The 24,687-nt window shown below is 37.4% G+C and overlaps 19 non-coding genes across 19 annotated transcripts; all 19 read left to right on the top strand.

Annotated features, from left to right (window-relative positions):
- The first annotated feature begins 885 nt into the window (after window positions 1-885).
- Window positions 886-1,004, top strand: LOC134850113 (5S ribosomal RNA). The gene has a single exon (XR_010164088.1). It is a non-coding gene; the product is annotated as a 5S ribosomal RNA (ribosomal RNA).
- A 1,159-nt stretch (window positions 1,005-2,163) lies between these two features.
- Window positions 2,164-2,282, top strand: LOC134850112 (5S ribosomal RNA). The gene has a single exon (XR_010164087.1). It is a non-coding gene; the product is annotated as a 5S ribosomal RNA (ribosomal RNA).
- Window positions 2,283-3,441: 1,159 nt separating this feature from the next.
- Window positions 3,442-3,560, top strand: LOC134850111 (5S ribosomal RNA). Its single transcript, XR_010164086.1, has one exon. It is a non-coding gene; the product is annotated as a 5S ribosomal RNA (ribosomal RNA).
- A 1,159-nt stretch (window positions 3,561-4,719) lies between these two features.
- On the top strand, window positions 4,720-4,838 carry LOC134850110 (5S ribosomal RNA). The gene has a single exon (XR_010164085.1). It is a non-coding gene; the product is annotated as a 5S ribosomal RNA (ribosomal RNA).
- Window positions 4,839-5,997: 1,159 nt separating this feature from the next.
- Window positions 5,998-6,116, top strand: LOC134849146 (5S ribosomal RNA). The gene has a single exon (XR_010163185.1). It is a non-coding gene; the product is annotated as a 5S ribosomal RNA (ribosomal RNA).
- Window positions 6,117-7,275: 1,159 nt separating this feature from the next.
- On the top strand, window positions 7,276-7,394 carry LOC134850108 (5S ribosomal RNA). The gene has a single exon (XR_010164083.1). It is a non-coding gene; the product is annotated as a 5S ribosomal RNA (ribosomal RNA).
- Window positions 7,395-8,553: 1,159 nt separating this feature from the next.
- LOC134850107 (5S ribosomal RNA) lies at window positions 8,554-8,672 on the top strand. Its single transcript, XR_010164082.1, has one exon. It is a non-coding gene; the product is annotated as a 5S ribosomal RNA (ribosomal RNA).
- Window positions 8,673-9,831: 1,159 nt separating this feature from the next.
- LOC134850106 (5S ribosomal RNA) lies at window positions 9,832-9,950 on the top strand. The gene has a single exon (XR_010164081.1). It is a non-coding gene; the product is annotated as a 5S ribosomal RNA (ribosomal RNA).
- Window positions 9,951-11,109: 1,159 nt separating this feature from the next.
- On the top strand, window positions 11,110-11,228 carry LOC134850105 (5S ribosomal RNA). The gene has a single exon (XR_010164080.1). It is a non-coding gene; the product is annotated as a 5S ribosomal RNA (ribosomal RNA).
- A 1,159-nt stretch (window positions 11,229-12,387) lies between these two features.
- Window positions 12,388-12,506, top strand: LOC134850104 (5S ribosomal RNA). Its single transcript, XR_010164079.1, has one exon. It is a non-coding gene; the product is annotated as a 5S ribosomal RNA (ribosomal RNA).
- Window positions 12,507-13,665: 1,159 nt separating this feature from the next.
- On the top strand, window positions 13,666-13,784 carry LOC134850103 (5S ribosomal RNA). The gene has a single exon (XR_010164078.1). It is a non-coding gene; the product is annotated as a 5S ribosomal RNA (ribosomal RNA).
- A 1,159-nt stretch (window positions 13,785-14,943) lies between these two features.
- On the top strand, window positions 14,944-15,062 carry LOC134850102 (5S ribosomal RNA). The gene has a single exon (XR_010164077.1). It is a non-coding gene; the product is annotated as a 5S ribosomal RNA (ribosomal RNA).
- Window positions 15,063-16,221: 1,159 nt separating this feature from the next.
- Window positions 16,222-16,340, top strand: LOC134850100 (5S ribosomal RNA). The gene has a single exon (XR_010164076.1). It is a non-coding gene; the product is annotated as a 5S ribosomal RNA (ribosomal RNA).
- A 1,159-nt stretch (window positions 16,341-17,499) lies between these two features.
- Window positions 17,500-17,618, top strand: LOC134850099 (5S ribosomal RNA). The gene has a single exon (XR_010164075.1). It is a non-coding gene; the product is annotated as a 5S ribosomal RNA (ribosomal RNA).
- Window positions 17,619-18,777: 1,159 nt separating this feature from the next.
- LOC134850098 (5S ribosomal RNA) lies at window positions 18,778-18,896 on the top strand. Its single transcript, XR_010164074.1, has one exon. It is a non-coding gene; the product is annotated as a 5S ribosomal RNA (ribosomal RNA).
- A 1,157-nt stretch (window positions 18,897-20,053) lies between these two features.
- Window positions 20,054-20,172, top strand: LOC134850096 (5S ribosomal RNA). Its single transcript, XR_010164072.1, has one exon. It is a non-coding gene; the product is annotated as a 5S ribosomal RNA (ribosomal RNA).
- Window positions 20,173-21,331: 1,159 nt separating this feature from the next.
- Window positions 21,332-21,450, top strand: LOC134850095 (5S ribosomal RNA). Its single transcript, XR_010164071.1, has one exon. It is a non-coding gene; the product is annotated as a 5S ribosomal RNA (ribosomal RNA).
- A 1,157-nt stretch (window positions 21,451-22,607) lies between these two features.
- Window positions 22,608-22,726, top strand: LOC134850094 (5S ribosomal RNA). The gene has a single exon (XR_010164070.1). It is a non-coding gene; the product is annotated as a 5S ribosomal RNA (ribosomal RNA).
- A 1,157-nt stretch (window positions 22,727-23,883) lies between these two features.
- On the top strand, window positions 23,884-24,002 carry LOC134850093 (5S ribosomal RNA). Its single transcript, XR_010164069.1, has one exon. It is a non-coding gene; the product is annotated as a 5S ribosomal RNA (ribosomal RNA).
- The last annotated feature ends 685 nt before the right edge of the window (window positions 24,003-24,687 follow it).

Genomic DNA, 24,687 nt, shown 5'->3' with positions numbered 1-24,687 from the left:
GCCCAATCGAGCCTGGTGAATTGCGCGAACGGCCATAACTTGCCCAAAAGTTTTAAAATTTTCAAATTTTATTATTTGGATCATAAGATCATGGTCAAATCTTGGGGGACTGAGAAAATGAACCAATTTCGTCGGTCCAACACAAAGTTATAAGCTTTTGAAATCTCGGTGATGCCAAAAAGTTGAGCCTAATCGAGCGTGGTGCAAAAAATGAAATTTTCAAAATTTTTGGTTTTTTTCGTTGAAACATCATTTTTTTCATCTTGTTTCATAAATTATAGCTCAGGACGATTCCAACGAGCCCAAAACGACGTTTGTAGCTTAAGTGTACGTGGAGTAATCATCAGTTGAAAATTTGGGGGGACCCGAATTTCGGCCATTTTGGACGAAAATTGGCCTAAAAGCTAACTTTTAAGTTAGTGCAATTTTTTTTTGCATTTTTTAAGAGAATTGGGCTGCCCTCCGCTGTCGCAGAGTGCATTCAAAGAAAACTTATCAAATAGATTTGAATACTTACCTATTTAATAAGTTTATCACAACAATTAGGCTAAAAGCAACTGACAGTATCCTGGCTGGTATCCATTCATATGCCACTTACAGTGAATGTGCGGCTATCATGCCATAAATGGTCATTCAAGGCACCTTGTACACGCTCCATAGGTTTTGACCAGCCGATTTGGCCATTTAACACATTGGGCCAAAAAAATTCCAAACAATGTCAATTTTCAAAATTTTGTTTGAAATGCATAAATTATAACGTGAGCGTGCAAAATTTTACATGGTATAAGAGCATATTTTTACTCTCGCGCGAGGGCGAGTGTTTTAAAACTAATGTACATAGACATATGCTAGTAAGGATATAAGTGAAAGCGGAGTAACTCAAATGCCTACGACCATACCATGTTGAATGCACCGGTTCTCGTCCGATCACCGAAGTTAAGCAACATTGGGCCTGGTTAGTACTTGGATGGGAGACCGCCTGGGAACACCAGGTGTTGTAGGCTTTTATTTAAAGCAAAAGTATCTCTTTTACTTTTATACGCTAAGAGTTATTGCTGTTTAAAGTTCGGTGATGTCAAAAAGTTAAGCCTAATCGAGCGTGGTGCAAAAATTTTCAATGGGTCAAATTTTGGTCAAAACAACAGAAAACCGAAAAATTTCTTTTGCAGTATCAATTTTGTGTACAATCAGCTGCTGATAGGCCAAAAATATTGGAGATAACTTTTGGGGTCTTTGAGTTATAGCCTTTTGAATTTCGGTGATGTCAAAAAGTTAAGCCCAATCGAGCCTGGTGAATTGCGCGAACGGCCATAACTTGCCCAAAAATTTTAAAATTTTCAAATTTTATTATTTGGATCATAAGATCATGGTCAAATCTTGGGGGACTGAGAAAATGAACCAATTTCGTCGGTCCAACACAAAGTTATAAGCTTTTGAAATCTCGGTGATGCCAAAAAGTTAAGCCTAATCGAGCGTGGTGCAAAAAATGAAATTTTCAAAATTTTTGGTTTTTTTCGTTGAAACATCATTTTTTTCATCTTGTTTCATAAATTATAGCTCAGGACGATTCCAACGAGCCCAAAACGACGTTTGTAGCTTAAGTGTACGTGGAGTAATCATCAGTTGAAAATTTGGGGGGACCCGAATTTCGGCCATTTTGGACGAAAATTGGCCTAAAAGCTAACTTTTAAGTTAGTGCAATTTTTTTTCTTGCATTTTTTAAGAAAATTGGGCTGCCCTCCGCTGTCGCAGAGTGCATTCAAAGAAAACTTATCAAATAGATTTGAATACTTACCTATTTAATAAGTTTATCACAACAATTAGGCTAAAAGCAACTGACAGTATCCTGGCTGGTATCCATTCATATGCCACTTACAGTGAATGTGCGGCTATCATGCCATAAATGGTCATTCAAGGCACCTTGTACACGCTCCATAGGTTTTGACCAGCCGATTTGGCCATTTAACACATTGGGCCAAAAAAATTCCAAACAATGTCAATTTTCAAAATTTTGTTTGAAATGCATAAATTATAACGTGAGCGTGCAAAATTTTACATGGTATAAGAGCATATTTTTACTCTCGCGCGAGGGCGAGTGTTTTAAAACTAATGTACATAGACATATGCTAGTAAGGATATAAGTGAAAGCGGAGTAACTCAAATGCCTACGACCATACCATGTTGAATGCACCGGTTCTCGTCCGATCACCGAAGTTAAGCAACATTGGGCCTGGTTAGTACTTGGATGGGAGACCGCCTGGGAACACCAGGTGTTGTAGGCTTTTATTTAAAGCAAAAGTATCTCTTTTACTTTTATACGCTAAGAGTTATTGCTGTTTAAAGTTCGGTGATGTCAAAAAGTTAAGCCTAATCGAGCGTGGTGCAAAAATTTTCAATGGGTCAAATTTTGGTCAAAACAACAGAAAACCGAAAAATTTCTTTTGCAGTATCAATTTTGTGTACAATCAGCTGCTGATAGGCCAAAAATATTGGAGATAACTTTTGGGGTCTTTGAGTTATAGCCTTTTGAATTTCGGTGATGTCAAAAAGTTAAGCCCAATCGAGCCTGGTGAATTGCGCGAACGGCCATAACTTGCCCAAAAGTTTTAAAATTTTCAAATTTTATTATTTGGATCATAAGATCATGGTCAAATCTTGGGGGACTGAGAAAATGAACCAATTTCGTCGGTCCAACACAAAGTTATAAGCTTTTGAAATCTCGGTGATGCCAAAAAGTTGAGCCTAATCGAGCGTGGTGCAAAAAATGAAATTTTCAAAATTTTTGGTTTTTTTCGTTGAAACATCATTTTTTTCATCTTGTTTCATAAATTATAGCTCAGGACGATTCCAACGAGCCCAAAACGACGTTTGTAGCTTAAGTGTACGTGGAGTAATCATCAGTTGAAAATTTGGGGGGACCCGAATTTCGGCCATTTTGGACGAAAATTGGCCTAAAAGCTAACTTTTAAGTTAGTGCAATTTTTTTTCTTGCATTTTTTAAGAGAATTGGGCTGCCCTCCGCTGTCGCAGAGTGCATTCAAAGAAAACTTATCAAATAGATTTGAATACTTACCTATTTAATAAGTTTATCACAACAATTAGGCTAAAAGCAACTGACAGTATCCTGGCTGGTATCCATTCATATGCCACTTACAGTGAATGTGCGGCTATCATGCCATAAATGGTCATTCAAGGCACCTTGTACACGCTCCATAGGTTTTGACCAGCCGATTTGGCCATTTAACACATTGGGCCAAAAAAATTCCAAACAATGTCAATTTTCAAAATTTTGTTTGAAATGCATAAATTATAACGTGAGCGTGCAAAATTTTACATGGTATAAGAGCATATTTTTACTCTCGCGCGAGGGCGAGTGTTTTAAAACTAATGTACATAGACATATGCTAGTAAGGATATAAGTGAAAGCGGAGTAACTCAAATGCCTACGACCATACCATGTTGAATGCACCGGTTCTCGTCCGATCACCGAAGTTAAGCAACATTGGGCCTGGTTAGTACTTGGATGGGAGACCGCCTGGGAACACCAGGTGTTGTAGGCTTTTATTTAAAGCAAAAGTATCTCTTTTACTTTTATACGCTAAGAGTTATTGCTGTTTAAAGTTCGGTGATGTCAAAAAGTTAAGCCTAATCGAGCGTGGTGCAAAAATTTTCAATGGGTCAAATTTTGGTCAAAACAACAGAAAACCGAAAAATTTCTTTTGCAGTATCAATTTTGTGTACAATCAGCTGCTGATAGGCCAAAAATATTGGAGATAACTTTTGGGGTCTTTGAGTTATAGCCTTTTGAATTTCGGTGATGTCAAAAAGTTAAGCCCAATCGAGCCTGGTGAATTGCGCGAACGGCCATAACTTGCCCAAAAATTTTAAAATTTTCAAATTTTATTATTTGGATCATAAGATCATGGTCAAATCTTGGGGGACTGAGAAAATGAACCAATTTCGTCGGTCCAACACAAAGTTATAAGCTTTTGAAATCTCGGTGATGCCAAAAAGTTAAGCCTAATCGAGCGTGGTGCAAAAAATGAAATTTTCAAAATTTTTGGTTTTTTTCGTTGAAACATCATTTTTTTCATCTTGTTTCATAAATTATAGCTCAGGACGATTCCAACGAGCCCAAAACGACGTTTGTAGCTTAAGTGTACGTGGAGTAATCATCAGTTGAAAATTTGGGGGGACCCGAATTTCGGCCATTTTGGACGAAAATTGGCCTAAAAGCTAACTTTTAAGTTAGTGCAATTTTTTTTCTTGCATTTTTTAAGAGAATTGGGCTGCCCTCCGCTGTCGCAGAGTGCATTCAAAGAAAACTTATCAAATAGATTTGAATACTTACCTATTTAATAAGTTTATCACAACAATTAGGCTAAAAGCAACTGACAGTATCCTGGCTGGTATCCATTCATATGCCACTTACAGTGAATGTGCGGCTATCATGCCATAAATGGTCATTCAAGGCACCTTGTACACGCTCCATAGGTTTTGACCAGCCGATTTGGCCATTTAACACATTGGGCCAAAAAAATTCCAAACAATGTCAATTTTCAAAATTTTGTTTGAAATGCATAAATTATAACGTGAGCGTGCAAAATTTTACATGGTATAAGAGCATATTTTTACTCTCGCGCGAGGGCGAGTGTTTTAAAACTAATGTACATAGACATATGCTAGTAAGGATATAAGTGAAAGCGGAGTAACTCAAATGCCTACGACCATACCATGTTGAATGCACCGGTTCTCGTCCGATCACCGAAGTTAAGCAACATTGGGCCTGGTTAGTACTTGGATGGGAGACCGCCTGGGAACACCAGGTGTTGTAGGCTTTTATTTAAAGCAAAAGTATCTCTTTTACTTTTATACGCTAAGAGTTATTGCTGTTTAAAGTTCGGTGATGTCAAAAAGTTAAGCCTAATCGAGCGTGGTGCAAAAATTTTCAATGGGTCAAATTTTGGTCAAAACAACAGAAAACCGAAAAATTTCTTTTGCAGTATCAATTTTGTGTACAATCAGCTGCTGATAGGCCAAAAATATTGGAGATAACTTTTGGGGTCTTTGAGTTATAGCCTTTTGAATTTCGGTGATGTCAAAAAGTTAAGCCCAATCGAGCCTGGTGAATTGCGCGAACGGCCATAACTTGCCCAAAAATTTTAAAATTTTCAAATTTTATTATTTGGATCATAAGATCATGGTCAAATCTTGGGGGACTGAGAAAATGAACCAATTTCGTCGGTCCAACACAAAGTTATAAGCTTTTGAAATCTCGGTGATGCCAAAAAGTTAAGCCTAATCGAGCGTGGTGCAAAAAATGAAATTTTCAAAATTTTTGGTTTTTTTCGTTGAAACATCATTTTTTTCATCTTGTTTCATAAATTATAGCTCAGGACGATTCCAACGAGCCCAAAACGACGTTTGTAGCTTAAGTGTACGTGGAGTAATCATCAGTTGAAAATTTGGGGGGACCCGAATTTCGGCCATTTTGGACGAAAATTGGCCTAAAAGCTAACTTTTAAGTTAGTGCAATTTTTTTTCTTGCATTTTTTAAGAGAATTGGGCTGCCCTCCGCTGTCGCAGAGTGCATTCAAAGAAAACTTATCAAATAGATTTGAATACTTACCTATTTAATAAGTTTATCACAACAATTAGGCTAAAAGCAACTGACAGTATCCTGGCTGGTATCCATTCATATGCCACTTACAGTGAATGTGCGGCTATCATGCCATAAATGGTCATTCAAGGCACCTTGTACACGCTCCATAGGTTTTGACCAGCCGATTTGGCCATTTAACACATTGGGCCAAAAAAATTCCAAACAATGTCAATTTTCAAAATTTTCTTTGAAATGCATAAATTATAACGTGAGCGTGCAAAATTTTACATGGTATAAGAGCATATTTTTACTCTCGCGCGAGGGCGAGTGTTTTAAAACTAATGTACATAGACATATGCTAGTAAGGATATAAGTGAAAGCGGAGTAACTCAAATGCCTACGACCATACCATGTTGAATGCACCGGTTCTCGTCCGATCACCGAAGTTAAGCAACATTGGGACTGGTTAGTACTTGGATGGGAGACCGCCTGGGAACACCAGGTGTTGTAGGCTTTTATTTAAAGCAAAAGTATCTCTTTTACTTTTATACGCTAAGAGTTATTGCTGTTTAAAGTTCGGTGATGTCAAAAAGTTAAGCCTAATCGAGCGTGGTGCAAAAATTTTCAATGGGTCAAATTTTGGTCAAAACAACAGAAAACCGAAAAATTTCTTTTGCAGTATCAATTTTGTGTACAATCAGCTGCTGATAGGCCAAAAATATTGGAGATAACTTTTGGGGTCTTTGAATTATAGCCTTTTGAATTTCGGTGATGTCAAAAAGTTAAGCCCAATCGAGCCTGGTGAATTGCGCGAACGGCCATAACTTGCCCAAAAATTTTAAAATTTTCAAATTTTATTATTTGGATCATAAGATCATGGTCAAATCTTGGGGGACTGAGAAAATGAACCAATTTCGTCGGTCCAACACAAAGTTATAAGCTTTTGAAATCTCGGTGATGCCAAAAAGTTAAGCCTAATCGAGCGTGGTGCAAAAAATGAAATTTTCAAAATTTTTGGTTTTTTTCGTTGAAACATCATTTTTTTCATCTTGTTTCATAAATTATAGCTCAGGACGATTCCAACGAGCCCAAAACGACGTTTGTAGCTTAAGTGTACGTGGAGTAATCATCAGTTGAAAATTTGGGGGGACCCGAATTTCGGCCATTTTGGACGAAAATTGGCCTAAAAGCTAACTTTTAAGTTAGTGCAATTTTTTTTCTTGCATTTTTTAAGAGAATTGGGCTGCCCTCCGCTGTCGCAGAGTGCATTCAAAGAAAACTTATCAAATAGATTTGAATACTTACCTATTTAATAAGTTTATCACAACAATTAGGCTAAAAGCAACTGACAGTATCCTGGCTGGTATCCATTCATATGCCACTTACAGTGAATGTGCGGCTATCATGCCATAAATGGTCATTCAAGGCACCTTGTACACGCTCCATAGGTTTTGACCAGCCGATTTGGCCATTTAACACATTGGGCCAAAAAAATTCCAAACAATGTCAATTTTCAAAATTTTGTTTGAAATGCATAAATTATAACGTGAGCGTGCAAAATTTTACATGGTATAAGAGCATATTTTTACTCTCGCGCGAGGGCGAGTGTTTTAAAACTAATGTACATAGACATATGCTAGTAAGGATATAAGTGAAAGCGGAGTAACTCAAATGCCTACGACCATACCATGTTGAATGCACCGGTTCTCGTCCGATCACCGAAGTTAAGCAACATTGGGCCTGGTTAGTACTTGGATGGGAGACCGCCTGGGAACACCAGGTGTTGTAGGCTTTTATTTAAAGCAAAATTATCTCTTTTACTTTTATACGCTAAGAGTTATTGCTGTTTAAAGTTCGGTGATGTCAAAAAGTTAAGCCTAATCGAGCGTGGTGCAAAAATTTTCAATGGGTCAAATTTTGGTCAAAACAACAGAAAACCGAAAAATTTCTTTTGCAGTATCAATTTTGTGTACAATCAGCTGCTGATAGGCCAAAAATATTGGAGATAACTTTTGGGGTCTTTGAGTTATAGCCTTTTGAATTTCGGTGATGTCAAAAAGTTAAGCCCAATCGAGCCTGGTGAATTGCGCGAACGGCCATAACTTGCCCAAAAATTTTAAAATTTTCAAATTTTATTATTTGGATCATAAGATCATGGTCAAATCTTGGGGGACTGAGAAAATGAACCAATTTCGTCGGTCCAACACAAAGTTATAAGCTTTTGAAATCTCGGTGATGCCAAAAAGTTAAGCCTAATCGAGCGTGGTGCAAAAAATGAAATTTTCAAAATTTTTGGTTTTTTTCGTTGAAACATCATTTTTTTCATCTTGTTTCATAAATTACAGCTCAGGACGATTCCAACGAGCCCAAAACGACGTTTGTAGCTTAAGTGTACGTGGAGTAATCATCAGTTGAAAATTTGGGGGGACCCGAATTTCGGCCATTTTGGACGAAAATTGGCCTAAAAGCTAACTTTTAAGTTAGTGCAATTTTTTTTCTTGCATTTTTTAAGAGAATTGGGCTGCCCTCCGCTGTCGCAGAGTGCATTCAAAGAAAACTTATCAAATAGATTTGAATACTTACCTATTTAATAAGTTTATCACAACAATTAGGCTAAAAGCAACTGACAGTATCCTGGCTGGTATCCATTCATATGCCACTTACAGTGAATGTGCGGCTATCATGCCATAAATGGTCATTCAAGGCACCTTGTACACGCTCCATAGGTTTTGACCAGCCGATTTGGCCATTTAACACATTGGGCCAAAAAAATTCCAAACAATGTCAATTTTCAAAATTTTGTTTGAAATGCATAAATTATAACGTGAGCGTGCAAAATTTTACATGGTATAAGAGCATATTTTTACTCTCGCGCGAGGGCGAGTGTTTTAAAACTAATGTACATAGACATATGCTAGTAAGGATATAAGTGAAAGCGGAGTAACTCAAATGCCTACGACCATACCATGTTGAATGCACCGGTTCTCGTCCGATCACCGAAGTTAAGCAACATTGGGCCTGGTTAGTACTTGGATGGGAGACCGCCTGGGAACACCAGGTGTTGTAGGCTTTTATTTAAAGCAAAATTATCTCTTTTACTTTTATACGCTAAGAGTTATTGCTGTTTAAAGTTCGGTGATGTCAAAAAGTTAAGCCTAATCGAGCGTGGTGCAAAAATTTTCAATGGGTCAAATTTTGGTCAAAACAACAGAAAACCGAAAAATTTCTTTTGCAGTATCAATTTTGTGTACAATCAGCTGCTGATAGGCCAAAAATATTGGAGATAACTTTTGGGGTCTTTGAGTTATAGCCTTTTGAATTTCGGTGATGTCAAAAAGTTAAGCCCAATCGAGCCTGGTGAATTGCGCGAACGGCCATAACTTGCCCAAAAATTTTAAAATTTTCAAATTTTATTATTTGGATCATAAGATCATGGTCAAATCTTGGGGGACTGAGAAAATGAACCAATTTCGTCGGTCCAACACAAAGTTATAAGCTTTTGAAATCTCGGTGATGCCAAAAAGTTAAGCCTAATCGAGCGTGGTGCAAAAAATGAAATTTTCAAAATTTTTGGTTTTTTTCGTTGAAATATCATTTTTTTCATCTTGTTTCATAAATTACAGCTCAGGACGATTCCAACGAGCCCAAAACGACGTTTGTAGCTTAAGTGTACGTGGAGTAATCATCAGTTGAAAATTTGGGGGGACCCGAATTTCGGCCATTTTGGACGAAAATTGGCCTAAAAGCTAACTTTTAACTTAGTGCAATTTTTTTTCTTGCATTTTTTAAGAAAATTGGGCTGCCCTCCGCTGTCGCAGAGTGCATTCAAAGAAAACTTATCAAATAGATTTGAATACTTACCTATTTAATAAGTTTATCACAACAATTAGGCTAAAAGCAACTGACAGTATCCTGGCTGGTATCCATTCATATGCCACTTACAATGAATGTGCGGCTATCATGCCATAAATGGTCATTCAAGGCACCTTGTACACGCTCCATAGGTTTTGACCAGCCGATTTGGCCATTTAACACATTGGGCCAAAAAAATTCCAAACAATGTCAATTTTCAAAATTTTGTTTGAAATGCATAAATTATAACGTGAGCGTGCAAAATTTTACATGGTATAAGAGCATATTTTTACTCTCGCGCGAGGGCGAGTGTTTTAAAACTAATGTACATAGACATATGCTAGTAAGGATATAAGTGAAAGCGGAGTAACTCAAATGCCTACGACCATACCATGTTGAATGCACCGGTTCTCGTCCGATCACCGAAGTTAAGCAACATTGGGCCTGGTTAGTACTTGGATGGGAGACCGCCTGGGAACACCAGGTGTTGTAGGCTTTTATTTAAAGCAAAATTATCTCTTTTACTTTTATACGCTAAGAGTTATTGCTGTTTAAAGTTCGGTGATGTCAAAAAGTTAAGCCTAATCGAGCGTGGTGCAAAAATTTTCAATGGGTCAAATTTTGGTCAAAACAACAGAAAACCGAAAAATTTCTTTTGCAGTATCAATTTTGTGTACAATCAGCTGCTGATAGGCCAAAAATATTGGAGATAACTTTTGGGGTCTTTGAGTTATAGCCTTTTGAATTTCGGTGATGTCAAAAAGTTAAGCCCAATCGAGCCTGGTGAATTGCGCGAACGGCCATAACTTGCCCAAAAATTTTAAAATTTTCAAATTTTATTATTTGGATCATAAGATCATGGTCAAATCTTGGGGGACTGAGAAAATGAACCAATTTCGTCGGTCCAACACAAAGTTATAAGCTTTTGAAATCTCGGTGATGCCAAAAAGTTAAGCCTAATCGAGCGTGGTGCAAAAAATGAAATTTTCAAAATTTTTGGTTTTTTTCGTTGAAACATCATTTTTTTCATCTTGTTTCATAAATTACAGCTCAGGACGATTCCAACGAGCCCAAAACGACGTTTGTAGCTTAAGTGTACGTGGAGTAATCATCAGTTGAAAATTTGGGGGGACCCGAATTTCGGCCATTTTGGACGAAAATTGGCCTAAAAGCTAACTTTTAACTTAGTGCAATTTTTTTTCTTGCATTTTTTAAGAAAATTGGGCTGCCCTCCGCTGTCGCAGAGTGCATTCAAAGAAAACTTATCAAATAGATTTGAATACTTACCTATTTAATAAGTTTATCACAACAATTAGGCTAAAAGCAACTGACAGTATCCTGGCTGGTATCCATTCATATGCCACTTACAATGAATGTGCGGCTATCATGCCATAAATGGTCATTCAAGGCACCTTGTACACGCTCCATAGGTTTTGACCAGCCGATTTGGCCATTTAACACATTGGGCCAAAAAAATTCCAAACAATGTCAATTTTCAAAATTTTGTTTGAAATGCATAAATTATAACGTGAGCGTGCAAAATTTTACATGGTATAAGAGCATATTTTTACTCTCGCGCGAGGGCGAGTGTTTTAAAACTAATGTACATAGACATATGCTAGTAAGGATATAAGTGAAAGCGGAGTAACTCAAATGCCTACGACCATACCATGTTGAATGCACCGGTTCTCGTCCGATCACCGAAGTTAAGCAACATTGGGCCTGGTTAGTACTTGGATGGGAGACCGCCTGGGAACACCAGGTGTTGTAGGCTTTTATTTAAAGCAAAATTATCTCTTTTACTTTTATACGCTAAGAGTTATTGCTGTTTAAAGTTCGGTGATGTCAAAAAGTTAAGCCTAATCGAGCGTGGTGCAAAAATTTTCAATGGGTCAAATTTTGGTCAAAACAACAGAAAACCGAAAAATTTCTTTTGCAGTATCAATTTTGTGTACAATCAGCTGCTGATAGGCCAAAAATATTGGAGATAACTTTTGGGGTCTTTGAGTTATAGCCTTTTGAATTTCGGTGATGTCAAAAAGTTAAGCCCAATCGAGCCTGGTGAATTGCGCGAACGGCCATAACTTGCCCAAAAATTTTAAAATTTTCAAATTTTATTATTTGGATCATAAGATCATGGTCAAATCTTGGGGGACTGAGAAAATGAACCAATTTCGTCGGTCCAACACAAAGTTATAAGCTTTTGAAATCTCGGTGATGCCAAAAAGTTAAGCCTAATCGAGCGTGGTGCAAAAAATGAAATTTTCAAAATTTTTGGTTTTTTTCGTTGAAACATCATTTTTTTCATCTTGTTTCATAAATTACAGCTCAGGACGATTCCAACGAGCCCAAAACGACGTTTGTAGCTTAAGTGTACGTGGAGTAATCATCAGTTGAAAATTTGGGGGGACCCGAATTTCGGCCATTTTGGACGAAAATTGGCCTAAAAGCTAACTTTTAAGTTAGTGCAATTTTTTTTCTTGCATTTTTTAAGAGAATTGGGCTGCCCTCCGCTGTCGCAGAGTGCATTCAAAGAAAACTTATCAAATAGATTTGAATACTTACCTATTTAATAAGTTTATCACAACAATTAGGCTAAAAGCAACTGACAGTATCCTGGCTGGTATCCATTCATATGCCACTTACAGTGAATGTGCGGCTATCATGCCATAAATGGTCATTCAAGGCACCTTGTACACGCTCCATAGGTTTTGACCAGCCGATTTGGCCATTTAACACATTGGGCCAAAAAAATTCCAAACAATGTCAATTTTCAAAATTTTGTTTGAAATGCATAAATTATAACGTGAGCGTGCAAAATTTTACATGGTATAAGAGCATATTTTTACTCTCGCGCGAGGGCGAGTGTTTTAAAACTAATGTACATAGACATATGCTAGTAAGGATATAAGTGAAAGCGGAGTAACTCAAATGCCTACGACCATACCATGTTGAATGCACCGGTTCTCGTCCGATCACCGAAGTTAAGCAACATTGGGCCTGGTTAGTACTTGGATGGGAGACCGCCTGGGAACACCAGGTGTTGTAGGCTTTTATTTAAAGCAAAATTATCTCTTTTACTTTTATACGCTAAGAGTTATTGCTGTTTAAAGTTCGGTGATGTCAAAAAGTTAAGCCTAATCGAGCGTGGTGCAAAAATTTTCAATGGGTCAAATTTTGGTCAAAACAACAGAAAACCGAAAAATTTCTTTTGCAGTATCAATTTTGTGTACAATCAGCTGCTGATAGGCCAAAAATATTGGAGATAACTTTTGGGGTCTTTGAGTTATAGCCTTTTGAATTTCGGTGATGTCAAAAAGTTAAGCCCAATCGAGCCTGGTGAATTGCGCGAACGGCCATAACTTGCCCAAAAATTTTAAAATTTTCAAATTTTATTATTTGGATCATAAGATCATGGTCAAATCTTGGGGGACTGAGAAAATGAACCAATTTCGTCGGTCCAACACAAAGTTATAAGCTTTTGAAATCTCGGTGATGCCAAAAAGTTAAGCCTAATCGAGCGTGGTGCAAAAAATGAAATTTTCAAAATTTTTGGTTTTTTTCGTTGAAACATCATTTTTTTCATCTTGTTTCATAAATTACAGCTCAGGACGATTCCAACGAGCCCAAAACGACGTTTGTAGCTTAAGTGTACGTGGAGTAATCATCAGTTGAAAATTTGGGGGGACCCGAATTTCGGCCATTTTGGACGAAAATTGGCCTAAAAGCTAACTTTTAAGTTAGTGCAATTTTTTTTCTTGCATTTTTTAAGAGAATTGGGCTGCCCTCCGCTGTCGCAGAGTGCATTCAAAGAAAACTTATCAAATAGATTTGAATACTTACCTATTTAATAAGTTTATCACAACAATTAGGCTAAAAGCAACTGACAGTATCCTGGCTGGTATCCATTCATATGCCACTTACAGTGAATGTGCGGCTATCATGCCATAAATGGTCATTCAAGGCACCTTGTACACGCTCCATAGGTTTTGACCAGCCGATTTGGCCATTTAACACATTGGGCCAAAAAAATTCCAAACAATGTCAATTTTCAAAATTTTGTTTGAAATGCATAAATTATAACGTGAGCGTGCAAAATTTTACATGGTATAAGAGCATATTTTTACTCTCGCGCGAGGGCGAGTGTTTTAAAACTAATGTACATAGACATATGCTAGTAAGGATATAAGTGAAAGCGGAGTAACTCAAATGCCTACGACCATACCATGTTGAATGCACCGGTTCTCGTCCGATCACCGAAGTTAAGCAACATTGGGCCTGGTTAGTACTTGGATGGGAGACCGCCTGGGAACACCAGGTGTTGTAGGCTTTTATTTAAAGCAAAAGTATCTCTTTTACTTTTATACGCTAAGAGTTATTGCTGTTTAAAGTTCGGTGATGTCAAAAAGTTAAGCCTAATCGAGCGTGGTGCAAAAATTTTCAATGGGTCAAATTTTGGTCAAAACAACAGAAAACCGAAAAATTTCTTTTGCAGTATCAATTTTGTGTACAATCAGCTGCTGATAGGCCAAAAATATTGGAGATAACTTTTGGGGTCTTTGAGTTATAGCCTTTTGAATTTCGGTGATGTCAAAAAGTTAAGCCCAATCGAGCCTGGTGAATTGCGCGAACGGCCATAACTTGCCCAAAAATTTTAAAATTTTCAAATTTTATTATTTGGATCATAAGATCATGGTCAAATCTTGGGGGACTGAGAAAATGAACCAATTTCGTCGGTCCAACACAAAGTTATAAGCTTTTGAAATCTCGGTGATGCCAAAAAGTTAAGCCTAATCGAGCGTGGTGCAAAAAATGAAATTTTCAAAATTTTTGGTTTTTTTCGTTGAAACATCATTTTTTTCATCTTGTTTCATAAATTACAGCTCAGGACGATTCCAACGAGCCCAAAACGACGTTTGTAGCTTAAGTGTACGTGGAGTAATCATCAGTTGAAAATTTGGGGGGACCCGAATTTCGGCCATTTTGGACGAAAATTGGCCTAAAAGCTAACTTTTAAGTTAGTGCAATTTTTTTTCTTGCATTTTTTAAGAGAATTGGGCTGCCCTCCGCTGTCGCAGAGTGCATTCAAAGAAAACTTATCAAATAGATTTGAATACTTACCTATTTAATAAGTTTATCACAACAATTAGGCTAAAAGCAACTGACAGTATCCTGGCTGGTATCCATTCATATGCCACTTACAGTGAATGTGCGGCTATCATGCCATAAATGGTCATTCAAGGCACCTTGTACACGCTCCATAGGTTTTGACCAGCCGATTTGGCCATTTAACACATTGGGCCAAAAAAATTCCAAACAATGTCAATTTTCAAAATTTTGTTTGAAATGCATAAATTATAACGTGAGCGTGCAAAATTTTACATGGTATAAGAGCATATTTTTACTCTCGCGCGAGGGCGAGTGTTTTAAAACTAATGTACATAGACATATGCTAGTAAGGATATAAGTGAAAGCGGAGTAACTCAAATGCCTACGACCATACCATGTTGAATGCACCGGTTCTCGTCCGATCACCGAAGTTAAGCAACATTGGGCCTGGTTAGTACTTGGATGGGAGACCGCCTGGGAACACCAGGTGTTGTAGGCTTTTATTTAAAGCAAAATTATCTCTTTTACTTTTATACGCTAAGAGTTATTGCTGTTTAAAGTTCGGTGATGTCAAAAAGTTAAGCCTAATCGAGCGTGGTGCAAAAATTTTCAATGGGTCAAATTTTGGTCAAAACAACAGAAAACCGAAAAATTTCTTTTGCAGTATCAATTTTGTGTACAATCAGCTGCTGATAGGCCAAAAATATTGGAGATAACTTTTGGGGTCTTTGAGTTATAGCCTTTTGAATTTCGGTGATGTCAAAAAGTTAAGCCCAATCGAGCCTGGTGAATTGCGCGAACGGCCATAACTTGCCCAAAAATTTTAAAATTTTCAAATTTTATTATTTGGATCATAAGATCATGGTCAAATCTTGGGGGACTGAGAAAATGAACCAATTTCGTCGGTCCAACACAAAGTTATAAGCTTTTGAAATCTCGGTGATGCCAAAAAGTTAAGCCTAATCGAGCGTGGTGCAAAAAATGAAATTTTCAAAATTTTTGGTTTTTTTCGTTGAAATATCATTTTTTTCATCTTGTTTCATAAATTACAGCTCAGGACGATTCCAACGAGCCCAAAACGACGTTTGTAGCTTAAGTGTACGTGGAGTAATCATCAGTTGAAAATTTGGGGGGACCCGAATTTCGGCCATTTTGGACGAAAATTGGCCTAAAAGCTAACTTTTAACTTAGTGCAATTTTTTTTCTTGCATTTTTTAAGAAAATTGGGCTGCCCTCCGCTGTCGCAGAGTGCATTCAAAGAAAACTTATCAAATAGATTTGAATACTTACCTATTTAATAAGTTTATCACAACAATTAGGCTAAAAGCAACTGACAGTATCCTGGCTGGTATCCATTCATATGCCACTTACAATGAATGTGCGGCTATCATGCCATAAATGGTCATTCAAGGCACCTTGTACACGCTCCATAGGTTTTGACCAGCCGATTTGGCCATTTAACACATTGGGCCAAAAAAATTCCAAACAATGTCAATTTTCAAAATTTTGTTTGAAATGCATAAATTATAACGTGAGCGTGCAAAATTTTACATGGTATAAGAGCATATTTTTACTCTCGCGCGAGGGCGAGTGTTTTAAAACTAATGTACATAGACATATGCTAGTAAGGATATAAGTGAAAGCGGAGTAACTCAAATGCCTACGACCATACCATGTTGAATGCACCGGTTCTCGTCCGATCACCGAAGTTAAGCAACATTGGGCCTGGTTAGTACTTGGATGGGAGACCGCCTGGGAACACCAGGTGTTGTAGGCTTTTATTTAAAGCAAAATTATCTCTTTTACTTTTATACGCTAAGAGTTATTGCTGTTTAAAGTTCGGTGATGTCAAAAAGTTAAGCCTAATCGAGCGTGGTGCAAAAATTTTCAATGGGTCAAATTTTGGTCAAAACAACAGAAAACCGAAAAATTTCTTTTGCAGTATCAATTTTGTGTACAATCAGCTGCTGATAGGCCAAAAATATTGGAGATAACTTTTGGGGTCTTTGAGTTATAGCCTTTTGAATTTCGGTGATGTCAAAAAGTTAAGCCCAATCGAGCCTGGTGAATTGCGCGAACGGCCATAACTTGCCCAAAAATTTTAAAATTTTCAAATTTTATTATTTGGATCATAAGATCATGGTCAAATCTTGGGGGACTGAGAAAATGAACCAATTTCGTCGGTCCAACACAAAGTTATAAGCTTTTGAAATCTCGGTGATGCCAAAAAGTTAAGCCTAATCGAGCGTGGTGCAAAAAATGAAATTTTCAAAATTTTTGGTTTTTTTCGTTGAAACATCATTTTTTTCATCTTGTTTCATAAATTACAGCTCAGGACGATTCCAACGAGCCCAAAACGACGTTTGTAGCTTAAGTGTACGTGGAGTAATCATCAGTTGAAAATTTGGGGGGACCCGAATTTCGGCCATTTTGGACGAAAATTGGCCTAAAAGCTAACTTTTAACTTAGTGCAATTTTTTTTCTTGCATTTTTTAAGAAAATTGGGCTGCCCTCCGCTGTCGCAGAGTGCATTCAAAGAAAACTTATCAAATAGATTTGAATACTTACCTATTTAATAAGTTTATCACAACAATTAGGCTAAAAGCAACTGACAGTATCCTGGCTGGTATCCATTCATATGCCACTTACAATGAATGTGCGGCTATCATGCCATAAATGGTCATTCAAGGCACCTTGTACACGCTCCATAGGTTTTGACCAGCCGATTTGGCCATTTAACACATTGGGCCAAAAAAATTCCAAACAATGTCAATTTTCAAAATTTTGTTTGAAATGCATAAATTATAACGTGAGCGTGCAAAATTTTACATGGTATAAGAGCATATTTTTACTCTCGCGCGAGGGCGAGTGTTTTAAAACTAATGTACATAGACATATGCTAGTAAGGATATAAGTGAAAGCGGAGTAACTCAAATGCCTACGACCATACCATGTTGAATGCACCGGTTCTCGTCCGATCACCGAAGTTAAGCAACATTGGGCCTGGTTAGTACTTGGATGGGAGACCGCCTGGGAACACCAGGTGTTGTAGGCTTTTATTTAAAGCAAAATTATCTCTTTTACTTTTATACGCTAAGAGTTATTGCTGTTTAAAGTTCGGTGATGTCAAAAAGTTAAGCCTAATCGAGCGTGGTGCAAAAATTTTCAATGGGTCAAATTTTGGTCAAAACAACAGAAAACCGAAAAATTTCTTTTGCAGTATCAATTTTGTGTACAATCAGCTGCTGATAGGCCAAAAATATTGGAGATAACTTTTGGGGTCTTTGAGTTATAGCCTTTTGAATTTCGGTGATGTCAAAAAGTTAAGCCCAATCGAGCCTGGTGAATTGCGCGAACGGCCATAACTTGCCCAAAAATTTTAAAATTTTCAAATTTTATTATTTGGATCATAAGATCATGGTCAAATCTTGGGGGACTGAGAAAATGAACCAATTTCGTCGGTCCAACACAAAGTTATAAGCTTTTGAAATCTCGGTGATGCCAAAAAGTTAAGCCTAATCGAGCGTGGTGCAAAAAATGAAATTTTCAAAATTTTTGGTTTTTTTCGTTGAAACATCATTTTTTTCATCTTGTTTCATAAATTACAGCTCAGGACGATTCCAACGAGCCCAAAACGACGTTTGTAGCTTAAGTGTACGTGGAGTAATCATCAGTTGAAAATTTGGGGGGACCCGAATTTCGGCCATTTTGGACGAAAATTGGCCTAAAAGCTAACTTTTAACTTAGTGCAATTTTTTTTCTTGCATTTTTTAATAAAATTGGGCTGCCCTCCGCTGTCGCAGAGTGCATTCAAAGAAAACTTATCAAATAGATTTGAATACTTACCTATTTAATAAGTTTATCACAACAATTAGGCTAAAAGCAACTGACAGTATCCTGGCTGGTATCCATTCATATGCCACTTACAATGAATGTGCGGCTATCATGCCATAAATGGTCATTCAAGGCACCTTGTACACGCTCCATAGGTTTTGACCAGCCGATTTGGCCATTTAACACATTGGGCCAAAAAAATTCCAAACAATGTCAATTTTCAAAATTTTGTTTGAAATGCATAAATTATAACGTGAGCGTGCAAAATTTTACATGGTATAAGAGCATATTTTTACTCTCGCGCGAGGGCGAGTGTTTTAAAACTAATGTACATAGACATATGCTAGTAAGGATATAAATGAAAGCGGAGTAACTCAAATGCCTACGACCATACCATGTTGAATGCACCGGTTCTCGTCCGATCACCGAAGTTAAGCAACATTGGGCCTGGTTAGTACTTGGATGGGAGACCGCCTGGGAACACCAGGTGTTGTAGGCTTTTATTTAAAGCAAAAGTATCTCTTTTACTTTTATACGCTAAGAGTTATTGCTGTTTAAAGTTCGGTGATGTCAAAAAGTTAAGCCTAATCGAGCGTGGTGCAAAAATTTTCAATGGGTCAAATTTTGGTCAAAACAACAGAAAACCGAAAAATTTCTTTTGCAGTATCAATTTTGTGTACAATCAGCTGCTGATAGGCCAAAAATATTGGAGATAACTTTTGGGGTCTTTGAGTTATAGCCTTTTGAATTTCGGTGATGTCAAAAAGTTAAGCCCAATCGAGCCTGGTGAATTGCGCGAACGGCCATAACTTGCCCAAAAATTTTAAAATTTTCAAATTTTATTATTTGGATCATAAGATCATGGTCAAATCTTGGGGGACTGAGAAAATGAACCAATTTCGTCGGTCCAACACAAAGTTATAAGCTTTTGAAATCTCGGTGATGCCAAAAAGTTAAGCCTAATCGAGCGTGGTGCAAAAAATGAAATTTTCAAAATTTTTGGTTTTTTTCGTTGAAACATCATTTTTTTCATCTGGTTTCATAAATTATAGCTCAGGACGATTCCAACGAGCCCAAAACGACGTTTGTAGCTTAAGTGTACGTGGAGTAATCATCAGTTGAAAATTTGGGGGGACCCGAATTTCGGCCATTTTGGACGAAAATTGGCCTAAAAGCTAACTTTTAAGTTAGTGCAATTTTTTTTTGCATTTTTTAAGAGAATTGGGCTGCCCTCCGCTGTCGCAGAGTGCATTCAAAGAAAACTTATCAAATAGATTTGAATACTTACCTATTTAATAAGTTTATCACAACAATTAGGCTAAAAGCAACTGACAGTATCCTGGCTGGTATCCATTCATATGCCACTTACAGTGAATGTGCGGCTATCATGCCATAAATGGTCATTCAAGGCACCTTGTACACGCTCCATAGGTTTTGACCAGCCGATTTGGCCATTTAACACATTGGGCCAAAAAAATTCCAAACAATGTCAATTTTCAAAATTTTGTTTGAAATGCATAAATTATAACGTGAGCGTGCAAAATTTTACATGGTATAAGAGCATATTTTTACTCTCGCGCGAGGGCGAGTGTTTTAAAACTAATGTACATAGACATATGCTAGTAAGGATATAAGTGAAAGCGGAGTAACTCAAATGCCTACGACCATACCATGTTGAATGCACCGGTTCTCGTCCGATCACCGAAGTTAAGCAACATTGGGCCTGGTTAGTACTTGGATGGGAGACCGCCTGGGAACACCAGGTGTTGTAGGCTTTTATTTAAAGCAAAAGTATCTCTTTTACTTTTATACGCTAAGAGTTATTGCTGTTTAAAGTTCGGTGATGTCAAAAAGTTAAGCCTAATCGAGCGTGGTGCAAAAATTTTCAATGGGTCAAATTTTGGTCAAAACAACAGAAAACCGAAAAATTTCTTTTGCAGTATCAATTTTGTGTACAATCAGCTGCTGATAGGCCAAAAATATTGGAGATAACTTTTGGGGTCTTTGAGTTATAGCCTTTTGAATTTCGGTGATGTCAAAAAGTTAAGCCCAATCGAGCCTGGTGAATTGCGCGAACGGCCATAACTTGCCCAAAAATTTTAAAATTTTCAAATTTTATTATTTGGATCATAAGATCATGGTCAAATCTTGGGGGACTGAGAAAATGAACCAATTTCGTCGGTCCAACACAAAGTTATAAGCTTTTGAAATCTCGGTGATGCCAAAAAGTTAAGCCTAATCGAGCGTGGTGCAAAAAATGAAATTTTCAAAATTTTTGGTTTTTTTCGTTGAAACATCATTTTTTTCATCTTGTTTCATAAATTATAGCTCAGGACGATTCCAACGAGCCCTAAACGACGTTTGTAGCTTAAGTGTACGTGGAGTAATCATCAGTTGAAAATTTGGGGGGACCCGAATTTCGGCCATTTTGGACGAAAATTGGCCTAAAAGCTAACTTTTAAGTTAGTGCAATTTTTTTTCTTGCATTTTTTAAGAAAATTGGGCTGCCCTCCGCTGTCGCAGAGTGCATTCAAAGAAAACTTATCAAATAGATTTGAATACTTACCTATTTAATAAGTTTATCACAACAATTAGGCTAAAAGCAACTGACAGTATCCTGGCTGGTATCCATTCATATGCCACTTACAGTGAATGTGCGGCTATCATGCCATAAATGGTCATTCAAGGCACCTTGTACACGCTCCATAGGTTTTGACCAGCCGATTTGGCCATTTAACACATTGGGCCAAAAAAATTCCAAACAATGTCAATTTTCAAAATTTTGTTTGAAATGCATAAATTATAACGTGAGCGTGCAAAATTTTACATGGTATAAGAGCATATTTTTACTCTCGCGCGAGGGCGAGTGTTTTAAAACTAATGTACATAGACATATGCTAGTAAGGATATAAGTGAAAGCGGAGTAACTCAAATGCCTACGACCATACCATGTTGAATGCACCGGTTCTCGTCCGATCACCGAAGTTAAGCAACATTGGGCCTGGTTAGTACTTGGATGGGAGACCGCCTGGGAACACCAGGTGTTGTAGGCTTTTATTTAAAGCAAAAGTATCTCTTTTACTTTTATACGCTAAGAGTTATTGCTGTTTAAAGTTCGGTGATGTCAAAAAGTTAAGCCTAATCGAGCGTGGTGCAAAAATTTTCAATGGGTCAAATTTTGGTCAAAACAACAGAAAACCGAAAAATTTCTTTTGCAGTATCAATTTTGTGTACAATCAGCTGCTGATAGGCCAAAAATATTGGAGATAACTTTTGGGGTCTTTGAGTTATAGCCTTTTGAATTTCGGTGATGTCAAAAAGTTAAGCCCAATCGAGCCTGGTGAATTGCGCGAACGGCCATAACTTGCCCAAAAGTTTTAAAATTTTCAAATTTTATTATTTGGATCATAAGATCATGGTCAAATCTTGGGGGACTGAGAAAATGAACCAATTTCGTCGGTCCAACACAAAGTTATAAGCTTTTGAAATCTCGGTGATGCCAAAAAGTTGAGCCTAATCGAGCGTGGTGCAAAAAATGAAATTTTCAAAATTTTTGGTTTTTTTCGTTGAAACATCATTTTTTTCATCTTGTTTCATAAATTATAGCTCAGGACGATTCCAACGAGCCCAAAACGACGTTTGTAGCTTAAGTGTACGTGGAGTAATCATCAGTTGAAAATTTGGGGGGACCCGAATTTCGGCCATTTTGGACGAAAATTGGCCTAAAAGCTAACTTTTAAGTTAGTGCAATTTTTTTTTGCATTTTTTAAGAGAATTGGGCTGCCCTCCGCTGTCGCAGAGTGCATTCAAAGAAAACTTATCAAATAGATTTGAATACTTACCTATTTAATAAGTTTATCACAACAATTAGGCTAAAAGCAACTGACAGTATCCTGGCTGGTATCCATTCATATGCCACTTACAGTGAATGTGCGGCTATCATGCCATAAATGGTCATTCAAGGCACCTTGTACACGCTCCATAGGTTTTGACCAGCCGATTTGGCCATTTAACACATTGGGCCAAAAAAATTCCAAACAATGTCAATTTTCAAAATTTTGTTTGAAATGCATAAATTATAACGTGAGCGTGCAAAATTTTACATGGTATAAGAGCATATTTTTACTCTCGCGCGAGGGCGAGTGTTTTAAAACTAATGTACATAGACATATGCTAGTAAGGATATAAGTGAAAGCGGAGTAACTCAAATGCCTACGACCATACCATGTTGAATGCACCGGTTCTCGTCCGATCACCGAAGTTAAGCAACATTGGGCCTGGTTAGTACTTGGATGGGAGACCGCCTGGGAACACCAGGTGTTGTAGGCTTTTATTTAAAGCAAAAGTATCTCTTTTACTTTTATACGCTAAGAGTTATTGCTGTTTAAAGTTCGGTGATGTCAAAAAGTTAAGCCTAATCGAGCGTGGTGCAAAAATTTTCAATGGGTCAAATTTTGGTCAAAACAACAGAAAACCGAAAAATTTCTTTTGCAGTATCAATTTTGTGTACAATCAGCTGCTGATAGGCCAAAAATATTGGAGATAACTTTTGGGGTCTTTGAGTTATAGCCTTTTGAATTTCGGTGATGTCAAAAAGTTAAGCCCAATCGAGCCTGGTGAATTGCGCGAACGGCCATAACTTGCCCAAAAGTTTTAAAATTTTCAAATTTTATTATTTGGATCATAAGATCATGGTCAAATCTTGGGGGACTGAGAAAATGAACCAATTTCGTCGGTCCAACACAAAGTTATAAGCTTTTGAAATCTCGGTGATGCCAAAAAGTTGAGCCTAATCGAGCGTGGTGCAAAAAATGAAATTTTCAAAATTTTTGGTTTTTTTCGTTGAAACATCATTTTTTTCATCTTGTTTCATAAATTATAGCTCAGGACGATTCCAACGAGCCCAAAACGACGTTTGTAGCTTAAGTGTACGTGGAGTAATCATCAGTTGAAAATTTGGGGGGACCCGAATTTCGGCCATTTTGGACGAAAATTGGCCTAAAAGCTAACTTTTAAGTTAGTGCAATTTTTTTTTGCATTTTTTAAGAGAATTGGGCTGCCCTCCGCTGTCGCAGAGTGCATTCAAAGAAAACTTATCAAATAGATTTGAATACTTACCTATTTAATAAGTTTATCACAACAATTAGGCTAAAAGCAACTGACAGTATCCTGGCTGGTATCCATTCATATGCCACTTACAGTGAATGTGCGGCTATCATGCCATAAATGGTCATTCAAGGCACCTTGTACACGCTCCATAGGTTTTGACCAGCCGATTTGGCCATTTAACACATTGGGCCAAAAAAATTCCAAACAATGTCAATTTTCAAAATTTTGTTTGAAATGCATAAATTATAACGTGAGCGTGCAAAATTTTACATGGTATAAGAGCATATTTTTACTCTCGCGCGAGGGCGAGTGTTTTAAAACTAATGTACATAGACATATGCTAGTAAGGATATAAGTGAAAGCGGAGTAACTCAAATGCCTACGACCATACCATGTTGAATGCACCGGTTCTCGTCCGATCACCGAAGTTAAGCAACATTGGGCCTGGTTAGTACTTGGATGGGAGACCGCCTGGGAACACCAGGTGTTGTAGGCTTTTATTTAAAGCAAAAGTATCTCTTTTACTTTTATACGCTAAGAGTTATTGCTGTTTAAAGTTCGGTGATGTCAAAAAGTTAAGCCTAATCGAGCGTGGTGCAAAAATTTTCAATGGGTCAAATTTTGGTCAAAACAACAGAAAACCGAAAAATTTCTTTTGCAGTATCAATTTTGTGTACAATCAGCTGCTGATAGGCCAAAAATATTGGAGATAACTTTTGGGGTCTTTGAGTTATAGCCTTTTGAATTTCGGTGATGTCAAAAAGTTAAGCCCAATCGAGCCTGGTGAATTGCGCGAACGGCCATAACTTGCCCAAAAATTTTAAAATTTTCAAATTTTATTATTTGGATCATAAGATCATGGTCAAATCTTGGGGGACTGAGAAAATGAACCAATTTCGTCGGTCCAACACAAAGTTATAAGCTTTTGAAATCTCGGTGATGCCAAAAAGTTAAGCCTAATCGAGCGTGGTGCAAAAAATGAAATTTTCAAAATTTTTGGTTTTTTTCGTTGAAACATCATTTTTTTCATCTTGTTTCATAAATTATAGCTCAGGACGATTCCAACGAGCCCAAAACGACGTTTGTAGCTTAAGTGTACGTGGAGTAATCATCAGTTGAAAATTTGGGGGGACCCGAATTTCGGCCATTTTGGACGAAAATTGGCCTAAAAGCTAACTTTT

This window comes from Symsagittifera roscoffensis, chromosome 6, assembly GCF_963678635.1.
Source record: "Symsagittifera roscoffensis chromosome 6, txSymRosc1.1, whole genome shotgun sequence".
In the NCBI taxonomy this organism is placed as follows: Eukaryota; Metazoa; Xenacoelomorpha; order Acoela; family Convolutidae; genus Symsagittifera; species Symsagittifera roscoffensis.
This window is presented reverse-complemented; position numbering and strand designations above follow the sequence as displayed.